At 42.4% G+C, this 25,072-nt stretch overlaps 1 long non-coding RNA gene across 1 annotated transcript in view; it reads left to right on the top strand.

The window, feature by feature from the left end:
• Positions 1–25,072, top strand: part of LOC113978229 — a 78,874-nt gene that overhangs the window by 1,040 nt on the left and 52,762 nt on the right. The gene's annotated exons all lie outside the window — the stretch shown is intronic.

Genomic DNA, 25,072 nt, shown 5'->3' on the forward strand with positions numbered 1-25,072 from the left:
TAAGTATGTTGGAACACACAGTATTAAATTTCTAAGTATGTTGGAACTTGGTTGGAATAGAGGTGTAGGAGACAAAAACGACAATGTCATTGCAAAGTCTATCCAAGTGTTTGTTTGCATTAACTTTTCAATGTGGATAACTCCAACTGTGTTGTTTGCAATTACTTATTTACTTTTTAGCCTTTTTGTACACATGCAACTACCTGTATCTGGCTGTAAGGCTTTTCTTATTTTTATTTCCATTGCTATGCTTCCAGTTCTTATTTCCTTCTGCGATTGCAGTGTTTTTTCTTGACTGTGGTTTCATAGAGCTTGGCATCAATAGGGAGCACACACTAAACTGAATCAAGGATATTCTCATATCTGCATTTGTCATGCTGATTTGCCACTTCTTCCCTCTTGTACTGTGAAACTGGTTGTGAAGTGATAAATAACCAAACCTTGTTATGTCTTGTAAATAGTCTAATCCCATTGTCATGTCAAATCCTCTAATCTTGATCCAAACTTTGTCTGTTGATCTAATTAGGTTTTTCATTTGTTCCTTATAAATTTTTCGCTCTTGGAGTTGCTGGGCTGGCTTTTGAGACTGCTGAGGTGGAATGATCCATACAGTTCCTTGTGGCTTTAAACAGAAACATCTGTCAGAAATGAGCAATTTGTTGGCACAGTTTAGCAGTGAGTGAACTTGTGTGTCACAGCACTGCTGCTGCTCTGGTGGGGCTTAAGTCGATGAGAGACGTTCCTGGGGACTGCAGAGCCTGCAGAGACCAGTTCTCTGTTCCGGGTCTGCAGGAAGCATTGTGCTCTCTGGTGACCTTCACAGGAAAATGAAAAGTCCAGATGGATGATACTGACTCGTTTTCGTTCTTTGTTTGTGTTTCCTTCCTTTCCTTTTTTGGAGAGGAGGCTTCAGCATTTTATTCCTGCTGGCTAAAGACAAAACTTAAATTTGATTTTATTTTTTTATTTTCAAAGTCATCAGGGACTTTTGCTGAAGTGTAGAGCTATGAGTTCAAGTACTGTCCTGAACAGAGATGATCTCTTTAAATTAGAATCTAACATCTAACTTAAACTGATCTGGAAGGAGGGTACTCATCTTTAGGATCTGTGTGAGAACTATATATATACATACATACATAAATTAAACAAAATGTCTGTTTCTTTTTGTCAGCTTACATTGCATCGTGCCAGCCATCCTTAAACAGTTTTGAGAGAAGTTCCTTCCTTGGCAGAGAGTCTGCCACCGTTTAAGCCAGTGGCGGCACTTCACTGATTTAAGAGAGTGGCACTGGGCACTGGGGAGGGGGAGTTTGTCAGTGCATTTGTTTCCTTAGGCCACAGCTCCCAAGGGAACAGCAGGAGTCACCAGGCAAGGGGCTTTAGTTTGTGGACGTTTTAAATTAAGTTGTGGTCACAGGCCTGTTCATAAACCTGCAAGGAAAAGCAAATGCGATTTCATTGTAATCCTGTTTGTTGCAGAGACACTGCAGAACGCTGCACTCAGCTGCTGGGGCAGCAGCCTTCCTGGGCTTGAAATGGCTCATGTGGGTTACTGGAAGCACCTGCTGTGTGCCCACAATGCAAGGGCTGTAGAGGAAACAAAATGCTGCTCTGCCGGGGCTGCGACGTGAGCTGATACAAACCCTGCTGAGAGCAGAGACAGGAGCAGCCCAGACACGTGTGGCCACTAGGCAGCAGCATGGGAGGTAGTTGCAGGAGGCTATTTGGCAGAGCAGTGACAGGAGATTGATAAGATTGCTGCCAGAATTTGTTATTAGTATTTATGTATCCAAGTAGTCTGCTATGTGTTGGAGTAGTTGTATGCATCTCCTACTAAATACGGGCAGTGTAAATTGAAGTTGGATGGGACCTGTGGTATGTGAAGTGTAGTCTCCCCATGAACTGGCAGCAATGCTTTCATCCTGTTTGGGTGGGGCTGCCTGCCCCCCTGCACAAACTCATCACAGAGTCACAGAATATACCGAGTTGGGAGGGACCCACATCGAGTCCAACCCTCAGCCCTGCACAGGCCCAGCCCCAAGAGTCACCCCCTGTGCCCCAGAGGATCAGCCAAACCCTCCCTGAGCTCTGGCAGCCTTGGGGCTGTGCCCACTGCCCTGGGGAGCCTGGTCAGTGCCCAACCAGCCTCTGGGGGAAGAACCTTTTGCTGAGATCCAACCTGAGCCTGCCCTGACACAGCTCCAGCCATTCCCTGGGTGCTGTCCCTGGTCCCCCCAGAGCAGAGCTCAGTCCCTGCCCCTCCTCTGCCCCTGCCCAGGAAGTTGGAACTGCAGTGAGGTCTCCCCTCAGTCTCCTCCAGCTGAACGCACCAAGTGCCCTCAGTGTCCTCACATGGCTTCCCCTCAGGGCCCTTCCCCATCTTCGCTGCCCTCATGGGAGCTCATTTATTGTTTGCACCACGTTTCATTCCAGACAGTGATTTTTACATCATTCTACACTAATTAGGCATGTTATCTGTAATCTTTTGTGGCTGTTATGAAAGGAGGAGGAGAACTGATGGATAATACCTATAGGTTCAACATTAGATTCTCTTTAGAAGTCCAATTATCACTCATGGGAGACTGCACATGCACAAAAAGCATATGTTATTTTAATGTGTAAATCAATAAAACTGACTTGTTTTTTTCTGGTTTTATTTCAATATTGATGGGATCTGTAAAAGTCTTTTTGAAAAACAGCATCCTATCTGTCTTGAGTTTTCAGTAGGAAGGATAGATCAATTTCTTTGGGAAAGTTGTGAAAGAATATAGAACAAACAGATCTGATCAGTGATTCTGAAAACTTGTAAGTATTGATGGTTTCCAGCCAGGGCCTTGTATGCTTCTGGAATATGTGCTGAGCCAGCTGTGAGCTGTGCTCTGGTTAAACGCCAGCTCCACCTGAAACCAAAAGGCCTGGGATATGCAGAGTTCAGGATGGTCAGTGCAATCATTCCTTCTGACTTGAAACCTTTCCTGCCTTTGACTTTTTAGTCAATGTTTATTTTAATAAGGGAGGAGGGAAGAAAATAATACTAATATAAAAAACCCCCAGGGTATTGGGGAATGGGAAAAGAAACCAAAACAGCCTTTTAAAATTACTTTCTTAGTTCTGCATGATGGCAGATTTTGCTGTTGAACAACATGGTGCCCTCAGAAGTAAAAGGAAAAAGAGCATCTCTACAGAGGAGTCCCCAGGATGTGTGTGTGTGGGGAGCTGTTCTCAGTAAAAGGGACCATAATGATTATATTTCTGAAATGACGGAGACTAATAAATGTGGATATGTAAAAAGAAAGGATTCTTTTTTTGTTGGTCCATTGAGGAGGGCTATAATTTTTTTATGTTTAAGCTCTGATCAGAAGTTGAAGTGACATGAAATCAGAATTGAAATACAGCTCTGTGGAATACTTTGTCAGTAGGAAAAAAAATGCATATGATAAAGCTGCTGAATTTTTGGCATCAATTACAACACCATCTTGTGGGCACTGGCTAGAGACATTTAAGCCCAGGTTTAAGCAGCATTGTGCTCTGAATGAATGGAGAATTTCAGATAACTGCATTTCCCTTTTCTGTTCCAAGTATGTGTGGGTATTCTGCAGGGCTTTTATTCGATTGAATTGTAATCAGAGTCAGTAATTACTTTGCTCCTTGGAAAGATAATTCCTGGGAATGAGAAATTAGGGTGAAATTCATTCTACAAGTTCAGAGCTCTTAAGCCTACCAGATTTTTCAGGACGCTTCACAGCTTGGTTCCAGTGCATATTTGAGAAGTGTAAATACCCTCCAGCCAAACAGAAATGGTCAGAGCTAGGGCCCAGGGTACTCTGAGTTCTGGTGTCTCCTGGCTGCAACTGGTGTTACGGTGTACATTAATTTTTTGAAGGGCACAAAAGCCAAACTCCAAAGATCTCACAGACCTAGGACTGTGGTCAAATATGGTGGCTGATAAAATAAAACATTTGATGTTGCACAATTCCACCTTGGATAGCATTTTTGAATGAAATTACACAGTGACCCTCCCCAAGGTGTTCAGCTCTGTGCTGGCGTGTTCTGCAGCTGAGGATCATGGTGTACAACAGCTACACCCTGACTGGCCTCCCAGGAACTGAAAGAGCTTTTCAGACCCAAACTTCCATGTGATTCCAGAACCTGGAAGTCCCTACAGAGTCTGAAGGCAGACATGAGTGTCATGGGTGCAAGTGTGCCCAGCTGGGTGGACTCCTCAAGCAAGTAGCCATGTTGTAAGAGGAGTGTAATAGGCAGCACAGTGTCTGGGGATCTGCACGAGAGGTGGACGTGTGGTGTTGTGTGCTTGTCACAAGCTGAACAAGAGGTCTTACTTTAAGTCTTTGCAAAAGGAAGATGAGTTTTCTTCCAGCCCTGAACTGACTGACTTGACTAACTCAGAAGACAAAGGAGATCGGATTCTCACCTGTGCTTGGGGCAGGAGGAGTGACCTTCCTCTTCCCCCCTGCAGTGCCCTTAGGAAAGAGATACAATGCCCTGGGACCGCAGAGTGAGGAGGGAGTGAGCAACAGGCAAGTCCCAGAAAAGGCCAACTGTGCAAAGTCGATCCAGCCATCTACCCCCACTGGAACTGGTGCTTTGGGGGTTAGTGATTGGAGACTTCCTGCTGAGAGGCCCTGTTTGTCACCCAAACAGTGTCTCTGGAGAAGTCTGCCTGCTGGGAGCTTATATCCGTGATGTCACTGAGAGGCTGCTGAGGCTGGTCAAGCCTGCAGACTGTCACCTGTTCCTGCTATTCCAGGTAGGGTTGAATGACACTGCAAAGAGATAATTCAGAATATCAAGAGAGACCTCCCTTGGAACAGTGTTCAAGGAGTCAAGAGATGAGGTTCTACTCCATCTTCCTAGCTAGAGAAGAGGATTTGAGAAAAAGGAAGTGAATTGAGCAGGTGAAAGACTGTCTGCAGAGCTGGTGCCATGCTTAAGGTCTTGTATTTTATGATTTTGGGCATATCTTCAAGAAACTGGGCCTGTTGACAATCTATGGCCTCAGCTGGCCAAGTGGAGCATGAGTGTCCTGGGCAGCAAACTGGCTGAACTTATCAACAGAGCCTTAAACTACATCTAAAAAAGATTCAAACTTTCAATTCCTTTTCTATTTATAATATCTACTGTAACTTCCTTTCTATTCTGGCTTAAACAGACTTTAAATTTTGAAATCATTATAATGCCTCAGTTATTGCAGCAAACAGATATTGCACAGCTCAGACTCAGCTCACATCCTGACTGTGGGAGCAGGCTGAGAAGAACAGCAAAGAGCTGGTGTTGTGCTCATTGTGTCAGAGGCTGTCTCAGTTTAATGAGACTGAAGGGTTTTGCTAAGGAGGATGAGTTATGAGGAAGACCAAGCTCCTCCCTCCAAGCAATTGTAAATCTGAAATTAAGAGGCTCCAACTGAGCAAGTATGGAGAAAGAAAAAAAGATAACAGCCCTTTATTAAAGGATATATGGGTATTGGCAGAACAGCAAAAGAACACAAAACCAACTAAACAACAATTCCGCACCCAAAGTTCCCTACGAAAGAGCCAAGTTCAGGACTTTTTGCCTTTTGGCGCAATTCTAACCGAGGCCAGCAGGGGGCGCTGTGGGATCACTGCGGTGCCCAGCAGGGGGCGCTGTGGGATCACTGCGGTGCCCAGCAGGGGGCGCTGTGGCCCCGCTGTGAGGGAGAAGCTGCAGTGCAGATTCCCCCCCCCCCCCGAGAAGGGAAGGGGAAAAGGGGAAATAAATCCCCAAACTCTTTCCCACAGACTCACACTGTCAGCACCTGCCTCTGGCCAGGACTTCCCCAAAAGTCCCTTCGTAGAAGGGCCAAGCCTCTCTGATGAAATCTGAGCTAGTCCAGGCTGGGGCCAGAACAGGGTGCAGGAGAATGGAGGTGAACCGGGTCCAGAAGCAGCCAGATGACCTGGCCAAAACCAAAACGAACCACGGAAAAAATCCCTCCACACACACTCCCTCCCTGAGTCAGGGCAAAAGTGAAGTGACTGCCATTTCCCGAGGAGAGGAAACAAAACCTCACCTCCTTCCCCCCAGTCTTCTGACAGCCGTCAGTATGGAATGCAGGCCTGCTAGTTAGTTCTTTTGTGGGTAGAGACCCCTGGTGGCCTAGTGGTTAGCGTGCAGGACTTTCACTGCTGCGACCATGGGTTCAAATCCCGGTCTCCTGGCCTGATGGAGGTCGTTAGCCCTGTGTGGCCATCCATCTATGAGAAGGACACTCTAAACAAACCTACGTCCTGAGGACCTCACTGCCATTGTCCAAGCTTGCTTGGCCCCGGCAGATGAACCTTAGGATTAAAGGGTGGGCTCAGTTCAGCGCAGGCTGTGTCTCACCTAAAAAAATCCATTGCGCAGGCTGGAAAGGTAAAAAGACCTTTCCCCAAATCTTCGTTCGTGAAGATGGGCCAATCACCCCAGCAAAAAGAACCACCTTCTCCCTCCCTCGTTCAACATCCCTCTTTCACAATGTTTCAGTTTGAGTTTCTGCCTCAGCCTTGGCCTTTCGAGAGTAGTCCTCTGCAGCCAGAAGTCCAAAGCGCCGTCCTTTGCACCACAGAGCCCTCCCCAAGTACGCCGGGAGAGAAGAAGGGCTCAACCTACTTCTCCCCTTCTATTAACACTTCTGCTTACGTAAAGAAATAGAGTGGAATACTGGGATATGGTACTTCCTTAGTTTTGACCTGGTTGCCAGGAAGAGACCTAGACCAAACCATTACACACATTGATGCAGGGGAAAGAAAAAAAATTCCCACTTGGTTTTTTAGAACAAGTAAACCCATGACAGAGGCATGTTGCTATCACTTGCCATCTTGACGGGTCTGCAGGCATGTGTGTTAGGAGAAAGGATAGTCACAAGCTCCAAGCCTTGCTGTAAGCCTCACCCTGCCTCTCAGCTTAACCTATGAAAACACTCTTCTTTCTTAAACCATCAGTGACAAAAAAGAGGCAGATTCCTTGAGGGGTCATAGTCCATAGTTCAGGCTGAACACCTTCTGATTGGGTTAAGGAAACTTAATCACTGTGTAGCTCTCACTGACCTTTGTTGTGCTCTAGCTGCATCTTTCTTAAAGTCTGATCCTGTTGCCTTATGGAATACTTATTGCCTAGATTGAATCTGTGTAGACACTTCACCTATCTTCTTATGGATTTATTCAGAATGAAGTTGCAGTTCAACTGCTGACTGTAAGAAGGCTGTTGTTGCACACCTTGATACACAGACACAGGGCAGAGGGTTGTAAATAAAAAGAATGAACAGACTGACATGTTACTGAGGAAAGTACAAGCAGTAAAAGTTAGGAATGTTCCGTGGAATGGGAACAGTAGTTGTCTGTATATCAGCATTTTTTGTCCATTTGGTTGGCCCCTGATTTCTAGGCACCTCTTCCTCCCGTGCCACATGAAGTTCCTGTGAAGTAAATTCAGTCAGCATCACATCAAGCAGAAATCCGTTTTTTTTCCTTTAGTGGTCAAGAGCCTCCTGCCTGTGTTGGTTACTGCATCCATAGCACCAACTACTATCACGTCAAATAAAGGTCTGAGCTCTTGCTGACCTTGGTCAGAAAAACTCAAACCCTTTATTTTGCAGGTGTTTTCTTAAACTGACATTTTTCTGCCACAGGAACTGTAACATCTTAGATGCACTTGAAAGTATTTTCTAAACAAGCAGGAACACTCCTATGCAAGAAAATGGTCAAATTAGTGTAAATTGTAACCATCTGAGATGGCTGAGCATTGAAAAGTGAAAGCCTGAGATAGCAAATGTGAGTCGTGTTTCCTTAGTTGTTATGCAGGTTGTGCCTTGGAATGGTACCTGTGAATCAAGGCCACATCGTGTGTCACCTGTGCAACCTCAGGGTAGGTTGATAGTCCAGCCCAAAGTATTTACCAGCAAAAATCCAACAGCTGGGCACAAATGGAGTAGCAGAGGGAAAGGATGAAGCAGAACTGATTGGTGGAGTTGCAAGTGCCTTCAGCACATCCACAACCTCTTTGCCCTGAGCGGGCTCCCCAGGTAGAGATGTTAATGCCAGTGAGAGCAGGAAAAACCCAGAAACTGGGCAGAGCCCTACTGTTGTCCCTTCTGTCCCATTTCTTCATGTTAGGAGTCTTTTCACTTCCAAGGTCTCTAGTACAGGGACTGGGGGTGGTTTATGAGGAGCTGTCTTTTGAGGGCACAGAACTCTTTTTAATATTTTTTTTTCCTTCCTACTCTTGTCAGTCTCTCTCCTTTAAGTTTAAAATGCCATGTGCTCTGTGCTATTCCAAGCTTTTCTTTTGGCAGGGAGAGAAAGGCAGGCCTGTTGTGCTGTAATAATACTCACCCTCATTCACTGAGGGTGCCATGTGTTGTGTTTTTGAGCCAAACATATTTCTGATTGTGTGATACCTAAATCTACTACCCAATATTTCCCATGCTTAAGCTTCAATAACAGCTATTCCAAGTTGCCTGTATTCCAAACAGAGTGTGTAATCTCTTTATTATGCCTGGCCTGGCTTGCTGGGCACATGAATAAACCTGGCTGTGTGTCATGATGACTGTTTATATGGCCAGTCAATAACTGGAACAGAGTTAAATAAAATCAGTGTTTTGTCTTCCCTTAGATAGGACTCATCAGCAGATGGGAAATGCTGCCATTCTTTCTTTATTTTTGGCAAGGGCTTGCATGGTTGACAGGCCCTTGCTATGATGGAAAGAGATGGTTCAATGAGGTTTAGGGAAGATCTAATAATACGTCATTTGCTTCTGCCATGCTTGGAATATGGTTTAATTTGATAATTTAAAATGTATTTTTTTTTTTAATCTTAAAGGAACCTGCTTTATTACCTACCTCCTGGTTTGACATCTGTGTAGCAAAATGTGAACATTTGGAAGATGCAAACTGAAATCAAAGTGTAGAATTCCCTTTGAAGCTTAGTTTCTTGCTCTTTTCCCTCCCCACCTTTTAATATTCGGCATGCTATAATTTTATTTCTCTGAAATTTTCAGTGTAATTGAAAGAGTGTTGAAGGAACAAAGAAAATATCTAGATTGCACAAATGCCACTTGAGGTGATTAGTTTTAACTAATGTATTTAAGCAATGTATTTAAAATTTAATATATATATTAAACATATGTGTGCACGTGCATGCATGGGGAAGCCAGTGGAATAAATTCTGCATTTAGATGGCTTAGAAGCTTCCAGGCTCTGTTATCTGGAGACCAGCTGATGCTGACAGGCTGTCTGAAGAATGGGATGATGGTTTTCAAGGAAGTTGAATTATCCTTATTTATTTATAATTTTAAATTAATTTGTTTAGTGTTTTATGGCAAATTTAGATAAGGTAAGCGAGACATTTGATTTTTCATCCTATCTTGTCTTTCCTTGATAACTATTGCCAATGATACAAGAGCATGGAGAGCTGTATTTAGCCATTCCCAGAGGAGATGAAATCAACAGAATTAAAGTAAATTTAACAAAACCTCTCCAGACCTGCTAAATCTCGTGGTTTGTGCAAGACTCTTTCTCAGCCCTTTGATGGATACAGTACTACAGCTCCTCAGCTTCTGGGCTTCAGACAACTTTTCCTGGGCTCTGTGTCCAAGAGGTGATGAAGCTGCAGCACCAGAAAGCAGCACTTTGGGGGTGCAGCCCTGAGTGGCCCTCACCCCTGTGCTCCAGGGAGGCTGCAGTTACACAGCAGTAATTGCATCTCACTGTGGTCTTACCTGACCCATAAAAGGCCCTGACCCAAAAGGAAGGGAGAAAGGACAGGTGGTGAGTCAGATAAGCCTCAACAGGTGATCAGCAGCTTATGTCATTATTTTGGAGCCCTTGCAGCAGGGACATCCCAAGATTTGTTTTGTGTCTACTATGGTGTTTTGAGGAAAGCCTTTGCTTGAGCACTGCTTCAGAGGTGTGGCTTGTATAGCCCTTGAGAGCCCTTGAGTGGGGTAGTGTGAAAATGGAGCTGGATTCCTCCAAGTGTTCTCCCCAGGAGGACACTGGAATGTCAGAGAAAATCTCCTTGAGGTTTTGGCCCTGGAGGAAACTCTTTTGTTTGTAAGTTCTCTTCTGGACGGTGGGTGGTTAGAGAGATTCCTGCACAATGTGATTGTCATGATGGACCTAATATTGGAGATGCTCAGAAGATACACATCTGGAGGCAGAGGCATCTAAATGCGTCCACAGGGTTTATTTGCATGAGGAAAGTTTCACAGCCATTGAAGGGGGAGTAACACTGAATTCCAGCCTGTGATGTCCTGCATTGCATTTTGACAGGAATTCCTGCAAACCTGTATCCCTCTGCCCCATGTGTGCCATAGACAGACATCCTGTGGCAACTGTGATCCATCAGGGAAATAGACATTTTTCTGATGGTTTTCCCAATATTCTTAACTCTTTCATAACAGTCTAATATGGCTTCTGGGGAACTGATGTAAGGGTCAGGATTCACCAAATCTTATCTGTCAGTTAGAGAATGCAATGACATTTAATATATGTTAGAATAAAGCCTGATTTCCCCTTACTGAGAGAGTTGCTATAAATGGCTGGATTAAAAGGGTATCTTAACAAAATCACAGAACACAGAGAAGGAGCCTGTAGTGTTTTTGTGCTGGATGCCTCTTTTTGCTATGATCCTCTTTTAATGTAGCTTTGAAAACTGCCCAGCAGTACAGTATTATTTACCCTTGCTTTACATGTTAAAACATATTTTCTTTTTTTCGACCTAAAGGAGACCTTTATATGAAATATAAAAATCACAATATCACAAGAAAAGGAACATTGAGGAAGTATAATGCTGGGGGGAAGTTTGCTTTGAACATTGTTTCCATTATTCAGAATACATCAAATTTCAGCCCGAATAGAAGTGAAAGACTATAGAGGGAACTTTGCAAATACCTGATACTCTAACTTTTACTTTGCTCTTGTTAACTATGTCATGATTAAGGGAGAATGGAAAATTGTTAAGAGGCTGTGCCATTGCAAATGATATCACTACGACCCTGTCTTAACTGTCTGCATGTGCGAAAGTTCTTTAGTAGTCAGTAAATTCCCTGAACTTTTAAAATGTTTTTCTTTGATACATCAAACTAAAAGGAAATCTATATTCTTGAAAGCACAAGAAAACTTTGCATATTTGCCCAATATTAATCAGACATGGGGTTGTATTTCTGCCTGATGACAAAATGATGCAATTGTGTCTCATGGAAAATAGTTTCTTACCACTACAGGATTGTTAGATTTTAGAAATCCCAAGCTGTTTTCCATTGATTTGGAAGGTAAGGGAATTATAGACATATAAAAGTGTAGCCTGAGGCCTCATATAGTTCAATAACTGTTTCCTAGGGGATTTATTTTATCAATTTTCAGATAATTTTCTGGCCAACTTTTTAACATCTTCCTTCTTAGCTGGTGTTGCTGGGCTCTCTACCCTTTATTCTAACCAAATCTTACCCAGAGCACTAGGCAGCAGACTCACTTCACCAAATTTGCTGTAGATAATGATGTCTTACTTTATTTTTGGACCAGTGCTCAACCATAAGGTAAGGCATTTTAGAAGATGTTGTTGGAACCTTAGACACTTGTTCTTATTCATGAACATGGATGTGCAGGGCTGGTTTTATGAAAATTCAACCCTATTTAAGGTTTGCCAACTGGCTGTTCCCATACTACAGCAAAGCAGCATTTCCTCTGGGTAGAGCATTCCAGCACATTCTGCCACTAGTTTTGTGGAGAGGGAGTGCTGGTATTTGTATGTTCCCTGCTCTTTCTGGAGAGCAAGTATTCGTGCTTTCTCACAAGACTGTTGTTTTTTAGTAGCTATCTATTTTTTTCTACTGTGACAATTTAAAAAGAAGAAAAAGTGGGAAGGAGAATTACTACTTATTTCAATTCTTGCCACTGTTTTGTATTGACAGAGCAGAAAATACAATAAAAGAGGTGGAGGTGGTCAATCAGAGATGGCTTTTGTAATTGCCTACTCACATCATGAGCATTCTTACCGTGACCTAATGCATTCTTAATCTTTCTTTACAATATGTGGTTGTTGCTCACTTAAATGGATTTCAGCTGAAGCAGAATTCTCTAATTAGACAGTAACAGTGAAGGAATTGACCATTATCCAGTTATTGAATTTTCAGGCAGCCTGTATTAGCAGTTGTGCTTCTACTAGCTGATCTTTAAACATGGAAATAATGCATCCAGAGATTATGGTTCAAAACTATTTTCAATAGTCTAATAGCTTTTTAATTTTTTAGAATAGCTTATATTCATCAGCAGGGGGCAGGGGTAATCAGATTGGCTCAATCAACTCAAGTATTTTGTCCCTCTTGGGTAATGACAGGTTGTACTCTGATATTAAACCAATGGGGAAGCTGGGGTTTTATAGTTTTTTTTGATAATCTTGTGAACAGTAGCCCATACTGTCAGTGTGCTGAGGTTGTGGGATTCTCTGGCAAGTAAAAAAAGGGCCTTATAGGACTGAAGTAAATGTGCAGAGAGTTGCTTTGGTAGTTTGTCGGTGCTTTGAGTGATTCTTCGTTATTTTCTCTATTGTACTCTTGAAGGCTCATCTGTTTAGGGAAGCTACTGAGCAGGGTATGAATTTGTGGTGTTTTATCTGTAGTGTGCTTGGGTCTTATATCTATTCTGTGCTGATGCTCTGGGGACAAGATACAAGGGAACTGATTTCCTCAAAGGTGTCACACCTGTGATCATACAGAGGGGTAAGTGTGGGCTTTACAGTTGTCTAGCAACTCTCTTATTTTGAAACCAGGAGGATGTGTTTCACAGAAGGATCAATGGGGGAAGCCTCTAACCTCCACAGACTTCTTTTCCCTGGTAAAACATCTCACAAGTCATTCTGACCTTCCCTCTCTCTGTAGACAAACTCTGTATGTTAAACATCTCCCCAGTGCACATCAAATCCTCCAGCACACCAGCACTTACACATTTCAATCCTTGACTGGAAGTGAGACATTTGAAAATATGTAGGACCTGGGTGTACCTGGGAGAAAGATGTTTCCAAGAGGTTCAGGACCTACAGAGAGTGTGGGGGTTGGAGCTCTGTGTCCAAGGCCTGAGGACCATGCACTGACATGCTCAAGAGAAGGAGCAGGCACTGCTCAAAGCCAGATGCTCTTCTCAGTTCAAGGCCAGTGCTTTGTGTCACCCTAATGTGTGCCAGGAGCTCGGAGAAGACTGACTCGCCTGTGCCAGTTCAGCATGACACTTTGCTGCATATTTGCCTGAAACAATGTTTGGGTCATTCTATAAGGTGTGTGATGTGATAATGTTACCTGAATATTCCCTTGGTTACACCTACAACAGTTACTATTGCTTCAACAGCTGCAGGCTACTTTTTCTCTGACAAATCTGTACCTTATGGGACAAGCTCTAAAGTAAAGGCTCAGGTTGAACTCAGGGCATCATAAAAGGCAGGGCTCATAAAGGAGGTCATCAAAAAGAGTTTTTACCTGTAGTTTCTGTACTTGTAATTTCTAGAAACAAACATGGATGGCAGATCGGTCCATGTAGCTGTTCATATTTACATTATCAGGCACCACACTTGCTAAGAAGTTTCCCATAGTGGGTCTCACAAACTTAGGCAGGTTAGTTGATTATATTAGTTGATTATGTGCAGGTTTTAATTACTTTGTAGGAAATAATTTTTCATCTGGTCTGGGCCACAGAACTAGAAAGTACATTTAAACAGCTCTAGCTATGAGAGTAGGTGCTGCAAGTCTGGATGTATTCCACTTTCCAGCAGTCTTCTGAGTCTTAGTACTTTTGGAGTCCTGTTGTTAGAGCAGTGCCCAAACACTGATAGATTAATGCCTTTGTAAATCAGAAATGTACAAGTCTGGCCAATTGAAATACAGTGAGTTTATGTATGGAATCTCTATGGTAGGTGTGTAATGTCTGTATGGCCACAGCACAGAGTGGAAGATATTAGAAAAGGAGGCAGTGTTCAATAAATATCGATTCTTTTGCAAGCCCTAATGTATGAAATCAGAAGAGTTAACACAAACAAAGATGACTGTGCTGAAGGATCGTCAATGCGCACATTAGGATTTGAACTCGGATGTCCTTTGTTCTGGGCCTGGGATAAATCCTTTCCCTGTGGTACTCCATGGTTAAGTAACATGCAGTCAGTTCATTCTAGAGTTGTAAAATTAACTCTTTTCTCCTGAGTTTTGGCTTTGTCATCCTTTCTGGGTCAGCTTTCACACTAAAACATTGCAGAAACATCAGTAGACTGTGGGTAAAACGATTTGTCTCCACTCAGGTGTTCAGTACTAGCCCAGGGTTACCTGTGTGTCACAGGAGTGTTATGGAAAGGCCAGTTTGGATCCCCAGAGCAGCACATTAGTGCAATGATAGTGCAAGTCAGCCCAGGTGAGACACAACATTTGTGCTCTCCTCTCATTCCTCTGGCTCAGAAGCTGATGGGTTTTGTGCCGGCTCTGGAATCTCTCCTGGGCTCTGCGATGTGCAGTGATGGGCATGTTCCAGGCTGCACTCCTGTATTGCTGGGCTTGTGTGAATCTGTGGATTGTATCTTCAAGGCATTAACATGCTAGGAGACAAATGTATTCCAATCAGTTAAATTTTCCATGAAATTGAGTTTCCATGGAAAAATACTCTGTTTTGTTGAAGTGCAGTGGATAAAGGTTAATAATTTAGGTGCGTTTTTTTATTTTCTGAAAAGAAAGTGATTGACTTGATAGACTTTGTTTTTATCCAGAAATCCCAGTTGTCTGAAATGAGTTTGCTTGTAAACAAAGGTTGCTTCTTCAGTCCATTTTTTGTGTCTGGTTATAATTTGCTCATAGATATTCTATAGTCACTTGCTGGGAATGTTCTCATCCAAAGGGATACACGCTTATGCCAGTTCAAGCTTTTGCACTGTCAAAGGTTCGGGGGGATAGTCATGAAATAAAAGAATAACAAAGAAGTTCCAGTTTTAAATAAAGATGGTAAAACTTGCAGCTGTCACATAACAGATGTGTTGTGGCTGTAAATGCTGCTGGTCACTGTGCCATTTGAATGCCTGTTGCACAGCCCAGAGAAACTGGCACGTGCCTTAGGTTGGGATGCACAGGAGACCCACCACGAAACAGGTAATTCCTACTCTAGTAACAGTCATTTCAGAATGAGTCAGCAGCAACTGAAGCTTTGAATTCCATGTTTGTTGCCTCCTAAATAAAGAACTAGAGCAATGCGACCTCTGACTTTTATTCTGGACAACAGATACCAATAACTCCTTGGAAAGTGTGAGTCTGATTTTCCAGCTCTTTAAATTGGAAGTTTCTTATTCCAAATGGCATGAAAATAAGAAGCATTGAAATTTAATTGAAAATTACGTCTGCAAATACATGGATTCTTTTAATAAATTTATCCAGGTTTTCACCAGATTTCTGGGTGCTTAAAACCCAGAGTCCTGGAGTCAGGCTTGTCTGCTGCTGAAAGGGTTCTGAGGAGCTGGAGACTTCAGAAGCAGTGAAGTTTCTGTAAATTCAAGGCAGTTTGCCTGGTGATTTACCAAGCTGGCAAGGAGACTTGCAGACTTGGCTTGTGAGGTTGCTAGTGGTGAGTTTAGGACTTGAGGGTTTCTTTATCCCCAAGTTTCTATCAGCCTGCTGGGATGATTGCAGCAGAGTATGAGGAAATGAAGTAATGGAAACCTGACTGGTTTTTGTGAGATTTTTAGTCAAATTAATAAACTAAGATGTTTGGAAGAACTTGATTTTTAATTTGTTTTTTCAAGTGGAAAATATTCCATTGTGTCCATTAAGTGGACACAAAGACCATTTCATTACAGCCTCAGTGGTGACTGCCGATTGTTCCGGCTTCTTTGCTTGGGATTATCTGGATAATGCAGGCATCATGCCTGCCATCCTCAATCACAAGATCTTTTACAAAAATCTGTAATGTAGTTTATGAAATGACCTGTTACTGCCAATCGGAAGAAACACGCTGTAAGCTGTTTTACTGGGTCTCACATGTGCGAGTGATTTATTAGAGTCGACTCTGCTAAATTCATAAATGTAAGGAGATTACAAAAACCTGTACAAATTTGTGTGTTACATGAAACTTCCCTACAATAAAGGAGGTCTGTTCTTGTCTTAGTAGGAATCCTGGTTTCCCAATAATGGACAGGAAAATTATATTAAAAATAACTTTTGTCATTCACGTTGTGCTGCTTATACAAATCACCTATTTTAATTCTTGTTTGCTGGTACAGAGGCACTAACTGATGCACTCCATGTGTAGTTTAAATGACACCCACCAGTTGTGCTCATCTTGAGGAGGGAAAAATTATCAGAAGGGATTTGGGGAAGAGAGAGATAACGAAGCTCTGGAGATGAACAGTGGCTGATGGCCACGCATGGTCATGCCGCATCTACTGAGGGTACTGGCACAGGAGAAGGAATCGAGGTCCTTGGATTCGTGTCTAGGCAGGTACTTTGGTCAGAGGTGCTGGGAATGGAGTCTGAAATGGCTCTGAGTCAGCAGCAGCAGCTGCAGAAAATGTGGCTGGGGGAGAAAATGGAAAGCAAAATGTGCAGGTGTGTGGAGTTGAAAGAATTATGCCCCGCAAAACTCAGTTAACAATTCTACCAGTGCTGTACAAATCAGACAGGATTCCAGTCCTGTCTGAATTTGGAAGGATCAACATACAATGAAATGCCATACATTTTTTAATCATAAAAATAGAGATATGTTGCTGCACACCCACTGTGCTCAGATGTGTTCTGATACCTCAGAGCTTTTTGGGTTTTTTTAACTTTTGTAGATTTTAGAAGTAGTTGTGTAGTGAATGTAGGTTTTAATATAGCTGTATAATATGCCACCCTTTAGCACAGTAGTTTTCACATTTACCCAACCCTATTACCCCCTTTCATATCTAACTTTCTAAATTCATTACCTTGTTTAGACTTCTATCAAGGTAGTCCTTTCTGTTTAAGAACATTTGCACCTGGCTTGAACAAGAAGATACATCATAGTCAAAGCATCCTTCAAAACCCAGAATTTTGGAGGAGCTCCAACGACTGGACAGGCTGTGGCAAAGAGGAAGATGGGGACGAAGGGGTCCCATATGCCCCCAGACTCAATTCCCAAAGGGGTGTGTCAGGGGGCAGAACTGGGATGGACAAATCTAGGATTGGATGGACCTTATTATAAAATCATAGAACCACTGTCTAGAGGCACACATGTCATGTGTATTCCCTGGGCCTCAGGTCTGAGGTTAAAAGACCTACTCCCTTTATCTTATCTCCTACACTAAATTGTCCTGGAGTCTTTTTTCTCTACGGTCTCTTAAGGCAACAGTTCAGTCGGGAGTGTTTCCACATGTCTTCAGGGGCAGTTACTCTTTGTTCCGGGGCAGCCAGCCCTGCAGAGTCTTAAATACAACAGCTTAAATACAAGAGTACCTGTGCAGAGAGAGCTCCAGAGAGCTCTGGAGGCTTCTCACAAAATTTGGCAAAGGTTTTTGGAGATTTACCCTATCACTTGACGGATATGAAATCAAGCAGGCCAGACCAACACTTGACAATGTCTGGTTTCAACTGCTGGTGGAATTTCACATGCAAGGTATGTGTCAGCTCCTGCTTGAGGCCATAGCTGCTCTTCACTGGAATGGGTGCAAAGAGGACAACGTGTGGACTTCTGTTAGTCTGGCCCCTGACTGATGAAGATCCTTGTTGGGCGGGAATAGCCAACCTCACTGCTGCAGGAGCTGAGTTGCTCGGGCTTGGAGCCTCCAGGCAGGGCAGGGATGTATCACTTCACTTTCTCATATTTATACAGCTCTTGTGTCTCAGAGTCCACGTGACTTGGGCTCCAGTGACTGTATTTTCTGGTCTCTGTCCTGTGGCACATGTAAAGAATCATCTTTCAGTGGTTTGATCTGCTCCTGAGAATATCCCTGGGTGGTAAACGAACTTGCAGAGCTCTGAGGAATATGCTGCAGCTAAGGTGAGTTATTACATCTTCATTGACTCGTAACCTGAAATCTATATCCCACTGAGTCTCACTCTGTAGCCATCATCTCTTTACCTTGGGATTATTGATTGCATTAAAGTGTTCACTTTGTACTGCACACAGAAAGATAGGGTCCTGATTGCTTTTACTCATGTTGCCACTTGGAAAGGTTATTTATGTGGGACTATTCCAACGTCAGCACCAATCCAGAAAGCAGGATGTTTTATCTTTTATTACTTATTGAAAATCTTTATACAAATATGTTAGTAACTGAGATAAAATACTAATTCAAGGGGAATTCAAGGGGAATCTTGCCCTGCTTATTTACTTTATTTATTTTGGTGCATCATCTTCAAACTAAGAAAACATCAAGCATTAATGGGTTTCATCTTTTGTTAATTATGCAGAATCTTATGTTCCTAATAAGACATCACCAAGTCTAGGTTTGTGGCAGAGCATTTTTAGTCATACTAAACATGTTTGCAGTGTCATGCTGTCATACATAGGTGTGGATATAATTTTATGTATACAAAACACATTCCATGCTTATTCCTTCCAATTTTCTGTTTGTATTTTCAAATCACAGAAACAAGTTCTCATGCTGACCATTTGCCTCTTCAAACTGTCAGTAAAATGTGGACTTCACTATGTAATTATCTCATCAGGATTTTGATTTTTGAATTGCTATATCAGACCTAGGAATATCATGTTGTATTACTTCACACAAGGCTTTGGCATTCATACTCCAAATCTTTCTCTTTCACACCAAGCTGTTTCATCAAACAGGACTTACTGGAATTTCCTCTACCTGTGTTCCATAGGGACCAGTTTGGCACTGCCCGTTATCACAGACCACGAGGCCACCTCAGGTTGAGAAATGCTCCCTGTAAATACAAGTACTGTGAAGTTCAGCCCCTGCAGTTTTTGGAGAAGCTTCTGTAGTGAGATCCTGTACATTTTCCTGATGGCCTGACCAAGCACTAGTAAGGCTCCCAGAGCTCTTTTTCTTGCTTCTGCTGCAGCTTCTGCACATGGGGTGGCACCGCCACCCTGGCCGGGCAGGTCGATGCCGCTCTTGGGGCTCTGCAGCTGCAGTGGTTGTTTGCTGCTGGTCAGCTGCTGCTGGGAATGGCAACAGTGTGAAATGAAAACTGCCTGATTTCAACCCTCAAAGGTTTAAGTTAGGTCTTGGGTGTTTTTTACCCAGCATTGCTGAAAGAAATCATGGGGAAGAAATAAAGAGTTTGGTTTACTTTCAACTGATTTCCCACCTTGGCCTCTAATCATAAGGAAGGACACAGGCATGTTTTCTTAGTGCACTATGATTTGAATCAGGTAAAGAAAACATTTCATTTTTGCAGTGACCAACTGAACTAATTATCCTTTTAAAAATAGCTGAGTATGTTTAACAGACTGCAATCCGATTTTTCGTGGGTTTTTTGTTTGTTTGTTTGCTTGTTTTTCCAGGAATAAGCTTCCCACACTTAATTTGCACAGGCATAACTGTCATCTCTTGTTTTCAATGACGAGGCACAATTTGTTTCCAAATCCTGTTTTCAGTTCTGGGCACAGATCATTAGAATCATGGAACTTGCTCAGGCTTGAAACCCTTTGCGCTGTTTGCATCCTTACTGTAACCAATATTTTTCATTGAAAATTAATTTCTTAACCATCTGGAACACAAATACCTCTAGTGTTTTATTTTAGGTTCATAATGGTGGAAAGGCAGAAGACAGGGGCGTGAACCCAGAGCACCTTCATTTTGATACTACACATAACAGAATCCATTGAGTGAGTCTCGGGAGTCAGGCTCAAGGACCTCTTGATTAAGAATTAAATTACAGGTATGATTTGCTAAATTTGTGCTTGGGGAAAGAAGGATTTTGATGATGATGTGATTGGTAAACTACACATTTCCTCAGCAACATATTAAAGTTAATGGGAATAGCATAACCAGACATGCAAAATACTTCACAAATCTTAGGAAATAAGTTGCCTTGTAAACTAAGCCACAGAATCAAAAATCCATGTCAGTAGCTCCTTTACTAAAGTAAACCCAAGGAGAGAGCAAAGCTGACCCCCACTCTGCTCAGACTGAGCTTTCTTCTGCTGTTAAGGAAGATGTAGTCAGAGTAACTGTGGCATTGGCTTCCTTATCTGATTGTTTTTGATCATTTTCATATGGTTGTTTTAAAGCATTTAAATGTAGAATCACTTGAAAACTTTTTTCCCAATGGTTAGGTATTATTTATTAGGCTAATTTAAATTACTTTTAAATTTCTTTCAAAATTGCTTGAAATTATACTTCTTTTATCTTCTTGTTCTTTGTGTGTGAGTTTGGCTTAGTGGGATCCTTAAAGGTGTTTTGGGCTTCAAGATGCAGTTGTGTACAAGCCCTGCTCAACAGCAGGGTTTGGGAGGAGGAATAATACAGCTGTTGCTGACTCACATGGATGCAGGGAAGCAAGAGACTGTGCCGTGCCAATTCCTGTGCTGCAGAGTGTTGGTTCAGGAGCTCGTTTCCTTCTTCCCTGCTCTGTCTGTCTGAATTGTGTCTGGCTCATAGTGTTCAGCCAACATGGACATGTCAGTGTTGCTGCTTCATGGGATGCAAACTAATGTGTGGGACATCAAAAAAATCCACATAATTCCATGCTACTGTAGATTGACAGTGTGTTGACCATCCCAATGTGCAAAGCCTGTGCTCTGTCACTGTTGTTTGGCTGTCTTGAAGTGGGCGAGCTAGACCAGTGTTTAATGCAAGCCCATGATGTACCTGTTGGGTATATCTTTTTCACGGATGCAGGTATTTAGGTATTCAGTGTATTTGAGTAGGAGGAAGGAGATGGGAATGGTCAGAGTCAAGTTCTTGAGCAATCTGAGATCACAGCAGTTACTCTGAGCCAGGAAAGGCTTTCTGCTTGTGGCTCCAAGGGGTCCTGCAGCTGCCAGGATTAGAGAGAGTGCGTAACAGTTGTCCCCACTCTATCCACCTGCTGTATTTCATTGGGATTAACAATTGCCCTGTTTCACTAAAACCTTTCCTTGGCAGTCATTGCATCTTTGGAGCTTTTGACCAAGAGCAGCAGAGCTTTGAAAGCAGAATTTTTTTATAGTGGGAAAAGTGGCTTGACTTAGCTCCAGCCTATATCTGGACTCTATCACCTGCAGACCCAGGAGTAATTGAGGAGATAACAATCAGTCTTGTCACAAGAGCAGAGAAACATGAAAGGCTGCCTTTTTCTGATGTGCAACAAAGGACATAATTAAAATAAACAAAGTAGCATTAACTATAAGGTCTTGCTGGTGTCATTCTCAAAGCCATGGCAGGATTTTGGAGTCTCTGAGATCTAATCTGTTTGGATTTCACAAAGGCATTAGCTACAGAGGCACATGGGAAATTATTAGTTAAGCTAGAAATTGGTATGAGGAAACAGCTAGAAAACAGCCCCATTTTGTGATGTTCAGGGAGGTGCTGGGCTGGGGGACATTAAGGTGAAATGCCCCCAAACCATTGTAATTACAGCAGAAATGGCTTGGGAGTCACTGAGAGTACTTAAGGGAAATGTGATGCTGGGAGCTTTGTCATATAAGGCAAAAGACCAGAGCTGGGAGCAGAGGGTTGTCTTAGGGGCTGAAATAATAGACTGTTAAATATATTGGTATAAAACTCACGAGTCAGTCACGGCCTAGTAATAAAGATTTATTTTATAAGGTCTTGTAATTTGGAAGTATCAGAAGAGGAGCATCAGAGCAATTCTACTGTATATGCAGCAAATCATTGATACTAAAGCTGTGGTGTTTGTTCTGCTGTTGTATAAGGCAGGAAGGGAGTGTGTCTGGAATACTGTGCTCAAGTCAGCTCACCTGTATTCAGGACAAATGGATTGATACAGGAGCAGCTACAGAGAATACAGAGCACTGGGGCAGGATAGGGTTGTGTCTGTGATATACCAGGAGAGAAGGCTGAAGAAGGGGGAAAATGCTTAGATGGTACAGACAACAATAGTGCAAGATTAAAGGCACATAAGTTGGCAAACACAGATTTAGACTTCATTTTGGGAAAGGTATCTAGCATTTAGGGCAGTTTATAGTAGAATTTTTGGAACAGTTTGCTGATAAAGTCAATGGCAATGCAGGTGTGTGCCTTTAACATATGTATGTTGTTTAGGAAACTGGCTGTAAGGTACAGTTGTGTGTTGCTCCGTGACCCTGGAGAACGCTCTTCCTCCTTCTGTGTTAATAAATAGAATTGTTCCTGGCCTTGTGGAGACTTTTTGAGAATGAGTGGCAGGGATACTCAGTGGCAGGGATGTTGCTTCAGGGCTTAAAGTTAGTTACAAGTATGCTGCTCCAGGTATTTAGAATATTTTGTGTTTAAGCTGTGTCTATAATGAAATTTCTTGTTAATTCTGCTCCAACAGCATTTGATACTGAGACACAGCAGCTGTGTGAAACAGCAGCTAAAGAGCACAAATAAAGATTCAGAGAGCTTTCAATAAACTTATGTCGCAATGAACAAATTAACTGACGAGAGAAAAAGACAATATTGTCCTCAAGGGAATGTGCTGACACAGAGATAACTCTGAGTAGTTCAGTAGTCCTTTGATTTGAAGGAAACTCTGAAATATGAGTCTGGTTCAGTAATGTTTCCATCTGATGTCTCAGAAACAACAGCACAAAAATATTATCCCCCTAGAAAACAACAAAAAATAATCCAGTGAAGGCAAATGCATGCAGGAAAAGCAAGAGAAAGCTTGAGAAGATGCTTCTTGCTGCTGCCTGTCTCAGCTGTGGTGCGTGAGGGCAGAGCTGTTTGCAGCCTGTGACCAGGAGTGCGCCTGTTGCGCTGCTGGAAGGGGCATGCGGGGAGGGGAAGCCTCAGACACCTGAAGTTTTAGTACTTGTTTTAAAATACAAAACAGTTTTTCCTTGTGAAAAATGCCACCTTGAGGAAAAAGAGTCCCTGCTGCTCTCTGAAGGTGCTCTCCAGTGCAGGAGTGGTTATGCTGAGGGCAGAGCCAGGAGATTGAGCTGTGCTTATGGTGCTATAGCAGAAGCAAAAGATTTGAGGATTGTTTCTAGTGCTTTGAGTCGCTTTGAGGTGGGGTTTTTTTGTTTTGTTTTGTTTCTCTTATGAAGGGTGTAACATTTGCAAGTTGTCAGAGAGCACATGCTTGCATTGCAGTTTTGATTTCTGACTGTTTTGTATAGGAATGTTATTTGAGACCTTAAATTTTCTGGTGGATTGGTAGCTTTTTCCCCCAGTTTTAAGCAAAGTAGTATATAGATTTTTCAGTATGAGCCTCTGGGTACTAACAGTGTTGATGTGTCCCCTTCGTAAAACCCTAAAATGACTAATTTTAGAAGCTGTGTACTCATTGGGATGAAAGTGGCAGGTAGGAAGATGGTGACAAGGGCTTTCGTCAGCACCAGTAGCAGTGCAGCCCTTGGCTCCCTTTGGTAGCTGGCTCACTGTGTAAATCCTCCATTTACAAAGTACTTTAGTTGAGGAACGGTTTTGGATCCATGGATTCTGGGGTTTTGTCTTCATGATTTACAGTTGTTTATGTTGGATTGTTGCATCAGCTGAGGGGTGTTTGTGCTACACGTGCCACGTCTCGCGCTGGGCCAGCAGCTCCTCTGGCAGCAGAGAGCAGGGAGGGAGCCGTGGGGAGTCACCTGCTCACACAGCCTGGAGCTCCTCTGGCCTGGGCAGCAGAGAAGCAGCTTCATTTGCAGGGTCTGTTTAGCATTATCCATGAATGCAAAATCCTGTCCTTAAACAGACAAGAGGAGAAAGGGGGAAAAGAAGGAAATAAAAGGGCGAGCAGCTCACATTGGTCCTGTGCCATTTTCTGGGTTTCTTTATTTTCCCCAAAGCTCATAACTTGAGGTCATTTTGGGATTAATTGAAGCTAATATCTTCACTTCAAAGCAACACAAGATCAAGCCAAATGTACATGCACAGCAATTAAAGACTTGGCAAGGTAATATGGTTTGGCTTCTAGAGCAGCAGCTTTCTCCCTGTGCTGTTCCACTTGTTCAGGCCTTTGATGTGCTTCAGAGCGCAACTAGCTGGGCCTGTGCTTAAACAAAGGAGCATTTTAGCACTCCATTCTGCAGAGGGTGACTGTTGTGCTATAGTTAATATTTTTAACAGTCTGTAAAATTGGAGAGATTATGAATCTGTAGTATGACTGGCTGCAGGAGAATTCTGTGGATAATGAAGAAGATTGCAGGGGGCAAATTGAAATATTTCTCTTTCATATGGTATAACATCAGTATTCCTTTAGTGCTAACAAAGATGAGGCCAATTTAGTATAAATCTTCAAAGCAACATGTGTGAATTTATCTGTCCAGTGCTCATTACAGTTAATGGGAATCATGTGGCTGGAACTTTGCAAGTGCTTTAAAAGTGCTTCTTTTATGGTTACATTATAGATCCCCTGATTATAGCTGATTTGCTATTATTTTTATATTGCTCCATTTGTTTTCTTGACACTAAAAAAGTGAAAAGAGTAAACTAATTAAAAACTGCATCACCCCCTCCAGTGTTGAAATAGAGTAAAATACTCATTTTATAAAGTAAATGAAATATTACTTATATACAAGTCAACTTGAATCTCTCCTGTTTTAAATCCTGATAGTAAAAATCCTACTGCTTGTTGCATGCTAATTAAGGTGAGTTTAACTGGAAAGTCAAAGTGTTGGTCCAGATATCTGTGTTTGAATTTGGTCTTGCTGTGCTATTAGTCACCATGTGTGGTACAGTCTCTATCTTTTTAGGGATATCCTAAAGAGGATATAATCTTTAGGGAATCTGTAGGGAAGAAGAAAGACATAATGGAAACAGGAAGTTATAAGTCAGATAATGAGCGTAAAAGTGCACCTACACAGATGAAAGAGTAAATTGATGGAAGTTTGGTCATAATTAATGTTTTGATTGTTATACTATAAAAATACATGAATAGGCATATACCTTATTATGAAAAGGAGGATTTTTTTTTCCCCACTTGAAAATGGGATAAATTGGAGAACATTTTATAGAATCATTTGAAACAGAAGAATCA

Source organism: Neopelma chrysocephalum, unplaced genomic scaffold, assembly GCF_003984885.1.
Source record: "Neopelma chrysocephalum unplaced genomic scaffold, ASM398488v2 Primary Assembly neopelma1_299, whole genome shotgun sequence".
Classification (NCBI taxonomy): domain Eukaryota; kingdom Metazoa; phylum Chordata; class Aves; order Passeriformes; family Pipridae; genus Neopelma; species Neopelma chrysocephalum.